This window comes from Brienomyrus brachyistius, chromosome 15 (genome assembly GCF_023856365.1).
Source record: "Brienomyrus brachyistius isolate T26 chromosome 15, BBRACH_0.4, whole genome shotgun sequence".
In the NCBI taxonomy this organism is placed as follows: Eukaryota; Metazoa; Chordata; class Actinopteri; order Osteoglossiformes; family Mormyridae; genus Brienomyrus; species Brienomyrus brachyistius.
In genome coordinates this window covers 14,412,271-14,419,469 of record NC_064547.1, presented here as the reverse complement: position 1 = coordinate 14,419,469, position 7,199 = coordinate 14,412,271, and the positions used below count along the sequence as shown (strand labels likewise).

The 7,199-nt window shown below is 40.0% G+C and overlaps 1 long non-coding RNA gene across 1 annotated transcript; it reads right to left on the bottom strand.

The window, feature by feature from the left end:
* Positions 1–899: 899 nt before the first annotated feature.
* On the bottom strand, positions 900–1,745 carry LOC125708311 (uncharacterized). Its single transcript, XR_007382441.1, has 3 exons — positions 1,646–1,745; positions 1,396–1,503; positions 900–984 (listed from the first exon to the last, which is right to left on the bottom strand). It is a non-coding gene; the product is annotated as an uncharacterized LOC125708311 (long non-coding RNA).
* Positions 1,746–7,199: the final 5,454 nt, after the last annotated feature.

Here is a 7,199-nt window from a genome sequence, read left to right as displayed (position 1 = left end):
ACTTTAATAGGCCTCTGTGAGGTTCACCTGATTGCCTTCCACTTCTTGAGGAATCTGATGGTTGCCTCATTTTCCAGGCAACCTTGGGGGTCTCAATCAATGGCAGAGACACTGATACACACTGTGTAATAATGACATCGGTCTGAAATTTGTCTCAGGTTTGGAGGAGCAACTAATTTGAAGGTGTTACTTTTACTTGTGTCCACCCTGAACATTAATGCCTCAGTCCTGCCTTTCCTTGTGCTAAATGAATAAAATCCTGTTACGGATTTATTCCACATTTGTGATAACAGAATTTGTTTAGCTACATAAAAATTCCAAGTCAGCATACATGCAGGGTTTAACTGGTGTTTACCACGTAAACGTCAACAAGTAGGTTTCATTTACACTTGTCTTTAAATTCTTTACCAGGTGCTTCTATTAAATAACACACATTTTCCTCCCAGGGCAATTTAAGGATAAGGGTCTTAGTCAGAGGCTGAAAGGGGAAATAATTCAGCAATCCGGAGGATTTGAACTGGTAGCCTTCTGATGGCAGCATTCCAACCCAGAGATCCCCAGTTGGGGAATCAATCCTAGTTGGGGAATCAATCCTCAGCCATGTAAATACCTGAATACTTGTATCTTGTGTGTCTGTCCTGCTTGTCATTGTTAATGCACTCATCATGGGGTAGGTAGGGGAGTAACGTAATTCACCCTGTGTCCTGCACATTTGGTGGAACTGACAATGAAGACTTTTGACTTGATCTTCCATGCACTGTCTGCCATGTGCCCACTCCAGCCACCACAGCGATAGATCCCGATAACAGATATTTCACATGCGGAGCACAGCATACAAACGTACAAAATAACCCTCTACCATGCGCTCAGTTTATTGCCTCCAGCAACAACACAGATATCTTTGAAATTATCCTTGTCAGATGAGTCCATCTGAAAGAAGACCGGCTTCCATCGATGCTGACTAGGAGACTGTCTTGTAGGACACTGTTTTGATACATGGAAAGACCCAGCTGTAAGGCGGGAAGGTCCATTGAGTACAGAGATGCTTGCTGGCTATGCTCTTTGTGTAGGGGCTGCTGGATGGAGTAGTTTTCTAAAATAAACATGTTGGATTCTCATCCTCGCCCCTTGGTTTGCCAAAAGAGTGACATTCCAGAAGGAACAAAAAAAAAATGTATATATTTTTTTTTTCTTTTTTTGGGGGGAGGGATGAAATGCTAATAAGAGGAATATCCAAAAATGAGGCTTAGAGTCAATATAGGGGAGGTGGCAGAGTACAAGTCCAGAAAAACTTCTGCGGAAATTACAGAACGGCTGTGTGAAGCACGGATGAAAGCGCGTGGATCACAACTTGAGCGGAGTGCAGCAGAATGTTGGTGAGCAGAAACCACTGACCTGATTGCTGGGAGGAGGTCATGTGATGCTGGAAGCTGAAGAAAGGATCAGAGGACACTGTCTCCTCATTCTCAGCAGGGTACCACCAGAACCACATTCCCCAGAGTGCTGGCCAAAAAGAAAAGGAAAGTTGTTGAGGATGCATTTAAACTAGAAATTACAGCTATTTTTAAGGTGGAAGAAGGCAAATGGTTTAGACAGCAATAGCTCAAATCAAAAGGATGCGGAAACAGAAAAGCAGCATGATGACCTTTTAGGTGTCTAATGGCAAACTTCACAGCTACCCAAAACAACAGGAGCTGCGTTATCCAAAGCCGCACGCACCTGTGTGCCGCAGAGTGCTCTTACCCACAGCCCTACCGTCTCCAATTCAGCCAATCTGGTTAAATAATACCCTGAAGTGTTTCTTTTTAATAGCAACCAGCTGTGCATCATTGAAAAGGATTGCTGTGTGGGACTGAAGATTAATCAGCACAACTAGCCTGTTTGTGAAATACTCATAAATAAATGAATGTTTCTCTTACATTTTTTTTTCTTTAGGATAAATTCAAATTTCTTTAGTATAAATACAATTTAAATATTTTTGTTTTGTTCTTAACTCTTAATGAGTTAAGTATGACACTTACTTAGGATGTTTTATGGAATTATAAGTTGGTGTAACTTACACAAAAGGGATCTTATTCAAAACTTCTTGAAGGAAAATGGGCCATGTAGTTAGACCTTAGACAGGCCATTGAAACCAACATATTTCTATATACAGTATAATCACCCAGGGTTTCTCCTGCCCTGATCCCTGACAAGTTCTTGACAATACTTTTAATTTCTCTAAAATCTGTATTTTTTGAATAAGACTCATGCTAAGCATTAAACAGGCTTTCTTTTATGTACTTTGATATTATCTGCCAATCACATGCTTCTCTCCTCTCTTTCTATCCAACATTCCGAAGACCAGTCCTCAACACTTATCTGAGAGACATCAGAGATCATGTGATCTTATCTACAAGTTGACTGATGATAAAATGGTAAGGAGTCATTATTAAAGGACAAACCAGACAACATTAAAGGCTAAACTAGTCACCGAAAAATGACTGAACCAGACATAATCAAAGAGTAAACCAACACCCTCAAAGTCTTCTCAGTCCACAGGTCAAATGACTACATGAAGAACATTGTAACCCCACAGCTATGTAATTATAAATAGAAATGTAATATACATTGCACCTTGTTATTTTATTTATAAATAATTTGTTGAGTTATATGTTACATACATCCATCCATCCATCCATCCATTTTTTGTAACCATTTGTCCTATTCAGGGTCATCTGGAACCTACCCCGGTGTCCCAGCGGTGCACGGCAAGAGAATGAGGGACGATCCACAGAGTGACTCATGACAAACAGAAGACTTTAATTAGCTCAAAAAGAAAGAACAGTGGGAAAACCAGGAAAGAGAGGAACCACAAGAGGCAAAACCCAAACAGGCAATACAAGAAACTAAGTAAATTAATCACAAAGAAAACCAACACTATTCAGGGAACAGGAGAAAAATTGGGAGACAGACATACAGTAAGAACTACAATGACTGAGGAACTTAACAAAGGCAGGCACTTAAATACACTTATAACAAGGAATAACAAGGGCAGATGAGGTCTATTAATGGATAAGGCAGGTAAAACACCAAGGGAAACTAAAACAAGGACAACTGAACATAATACAGGGAGCAACACAAGGGACTTTAACAAAAAAATTCATAAAACAAATGTTAAAGCAAGAGAACAATAAGAATTAAATAACAATTAGTTAAGGATGATCTCTGGACAGCCTCAAACCCTAGGGAGTAAGGAAACACATTAGGGATGGAGGGGCTACAAAACTGAGGGGGGAACAGGATGGCCAGTGACAACTGCTGGTCAAATGGGGACAAGGCACATGGGACCGGGTGAGATGGGTGCAAGACAGGGAATAACCCCAGATGAGGCTCCAACTCATCTCACGCGTGTTACGTTCAGCACAAAAATTCTGATCGACTATATCATATAGCACAAACTCAATTCTTTATTTTAGTTACCACTGGCCAGATTGCTAATGGTATATATTTTTCTTTCTGAAGTCATAAACATATATGGCCAGGGAATTAAAAGACTCACACCTGTACTTTCAGGAACTTGATAAAAAGTTCCAGGTTTAGTATAAAAAGTGTGCAGTAAGCATACTCTGTGTTCCTATTCCTAGGAATAACACTGTGCCTTCCTGATTCGTTCATGTAATTATCATATGAGATTAAGACAAGCGTGTTTGTGCCCTTGTTTATCATTGGGATATTGTAATTTATTTTGATTTGTTGGTGAGTTCCTTGTAGGGGAGTAGATTTATGTCTAGAGGAATTGTACATAAAAAATTGAACTGCAAATCCGAAATCACATTTGTAAATCTGTAACTTGACCCGTAGGCAGAGATTTTGCAAGTACATTTCTACTGACATTTACAGCAACAGACCCACACATTCAGTTTGCGCTGCACGTGTCGCACTCTAGGTTTACGGATTCTCATTTTACGAGAGTAGTTCAGACAGTTTGCAGCCACTAATGTACAATCAATTTGTAGACGTTTGTAGGTCGTACTAGAGTTCTCTTCCTTCATGTCTCCTTCCAGAATTTTCTATCCAGTTAGCAATTCCAGTCACAGCATTACCTGCTTCCTGAAGGATTCTGTGCTATGAAGATGGAGGCTCGTCAGACTGAAGACTTACCAGGATAGTTGGGATGGTTCTGTCTTACAACAGTCTTATCTGAATTTATGGTAATAAAACCCACATTACCAAACTCCTGGAGTCTTGTAGTAATGGAATGCTTGATGGCATGTTTTAGAATTTTGTTTTTCTTATTACCATTTATCGCTTTATCTTTTAAAATACAATGAATTTGAATCTTGTTAAATAATTTAAGCACTTAAAAGATATTCAGACAAAATACATTACATCTAACTTTAGGGAAAAAAACAAGTATTTCAGTGGTATTGTAGATAGATGGACATCATACACCAAAATATGCAAATGTTTTAGTCTGAATTTGAGTTGATTTAATGGTCGAATGATGTGACATTGCTGGTATCCATCAAAGGTGTCACTTCTTGGGGATATGCTGTAAAATATCTGTAACCTTGTACTGAATAGTCAGTTATGTATGTATGTATGTATGTATGTATGTATGGATGGATGTATGGATGGGTGGATGGATGATTTAACATCACTTCACACCTAAGAAAATAAATACAGAAGTTAGGATTAGATGTGAAACATGACACGAACAAACAGAAAAAAAATAAAAAATCCACCCATAAAACTTATCATAACAAGATTTAAAAAATACATACAATATATCTGTATCTCATAACCGAATGAAGGTGTTTTTTAGAGCAGGATCTTATGCACACATCCACTTCAACGGGAAATGTGTTATAATTGTTTGTACACATCAGACCTTCATTTCAATGCAAATACTCAGCTGAGAGGCAGAAAAACAAATTGGGTTCCCGTGTAACTAAATTTTGCTGGCTGTGAAGAAATGCCTCTTCTGTGAGTCAAGAGCTAATGATCCAAGTGTTGCCTAATCATATAACATGGATGCTAGGAATACATTTGAAATTTATACAGCTTTATTTTCAATTCCTGTTTTATTTTTATTACCACAATGGATCAGTTTTATATATATATGTGAAACCTGTATGGCCAAAATATTTCACAAATGTGTGCACAGCTGTTAAGTATTACATCTCCAGCATTGCTTTAAGAAGTAAAATAGTACATCTTGTTCTGGGAGCCAAGGCGAGCCTGATATACAATGCTACTAAATTAAAGTGCTAATAGATGCTTCCAGGGCGGAACCTAACTGTATCACTCCATAGAAGAAGAAATAATTATGAATTGAGAAATATAAATACATGTACCATATGCTACAGTAGCTGTACTGATTTTGAAATAACTATTAAAGTTCACCATTTGTGATTTACTTCATTAATACTGTGGCAGATCACCGACCAGCAGGCAGGATAAAGACTCTGCACACCAGGCTTTTATCAAACACAATGACTTCGCCATAAAAAAACAAACACAGAAAGAAGGCAGGATCTTATTAAGACCAGCAAACAGAAGCAAAATAAAATGAAATCGAAGGCCTTAGACCATACAGCTACATGGCAAACATGAATCCAATCCACTACACACACAAAGCCCTTCCCTCCAAGCTGCCCAAGATCTCCTCACTTGCAATCCACCAAGCTGACCATTTTAAAACCCTTGCAGAGTATTCAGCCCGACAAAAGCCAGCTGGGCACTGTGAATCACAGTTGGCCAGCAACAGCTGAATTTGCTTGACAACTAAGATATATTTTTTTTTTTATAGTTTCCAACTGCAATTGTATTTTTGTACTTTGATTGGCAGTATTTTCTGACACTAAGACTGTATGGTGGCACGGTGTGTCATGCTGCTACATTGTACCAGTGAGGTCGGGGCTTTGACTCCCACCTTTGTTATCTGTATGTGAAGCTTGTAGGTTCTCTCTGGTTGCACTGATATATTTCTACATTCAGAAGGCAGGTATCCAGGCTAACCCACTGGGTGTAGGTGCCCTGTTATCCTTAAGTCACCCACTGGGTGTAGGTGCCCTGTTATCCTTAAGTCACCCACTGGGTGTAGGTGCCCTGTTATCCTTAAGTCACCCACTGGGTGTAGGTGCCCTGTTATCCTTAAGTCACCCACTGGGTGTAGGTGCCCTGTTATCCTTAAGTCACCCACTGGGTGTAGGTGCCCTGTTATCCCTAAGTCACCCACTGGCTGTAGGTGCCCTGTTATCCCTAAGTCACCCACTGGGTGTAGGTGCCCTGTTATCCTTAAGTCACCCACTGGCTGCAGGTGCCCTGTTATCCCTAAGTCACAAATTGGGTGTAGGTGCCCTGTTATCCCTAAGTCACAAATTGGGCGTAGGTGCCCTGTTATCCCTAAGTCACGCATTGGGTGTAAGTGCCCTGTTATCCCTAAGTCACAAATTGGGTGTAGGTGCCCTGTTATCCCTAAGTCACGCATTGGGTGTAGGTGCCCTGTTATCCCTAAGTCACAAATTGGGTGTAGGTGCCCTGTTATCCCTAAGTCACCCACTAGGTGTAGGTGCCCTGTTATCCCTAAGTCACAAATTGGGTGTAGGTGCCCTGTTATCCCTAAGTCACAAATTGGGTGTAGGTGCCCTGTTATCCTTAGTCACGCATTGGGTGTAGGTGCCCTGTTATCCTTAGTCACGCATGGGGTGTAGGTGCCCTGGCATAGATGTATATGCCACCTAGGGTGTTCCCCCAGCCCTGTGTTGCCTGGGAAAGGCTACACCCCACTCCCTGATCAGGAAAAGCAGATGGATGCATGAAAACATGCATTGCCTTTTTAGAATTGGTCAGGAATTAATTAACATTTTTCCCCCCACTGTGGGCATTTTTTGATACCTTCCAGAAGAAAACAATCTATAAATTACTGTACAGCACTTTGTGAGAACTTTCTTGTAGAAATGCACTTTACTGATTTGATTGACTGATTAACTGGGTTACCTCTAAGGCACAGGGTTGGTTATCTGTCACCATGGAAACATAAGCAATCATCCAAACACAGTCCTGTGTCATAAATCTCTTGTCAACACAAAGCAGTTGGAAAATATATATATATATATATATATATATATATATATATACACACATACACACACACACACACACACACACACATATGGGATGTTGAGGACTTGGATATACAGTAAAAGTGATTC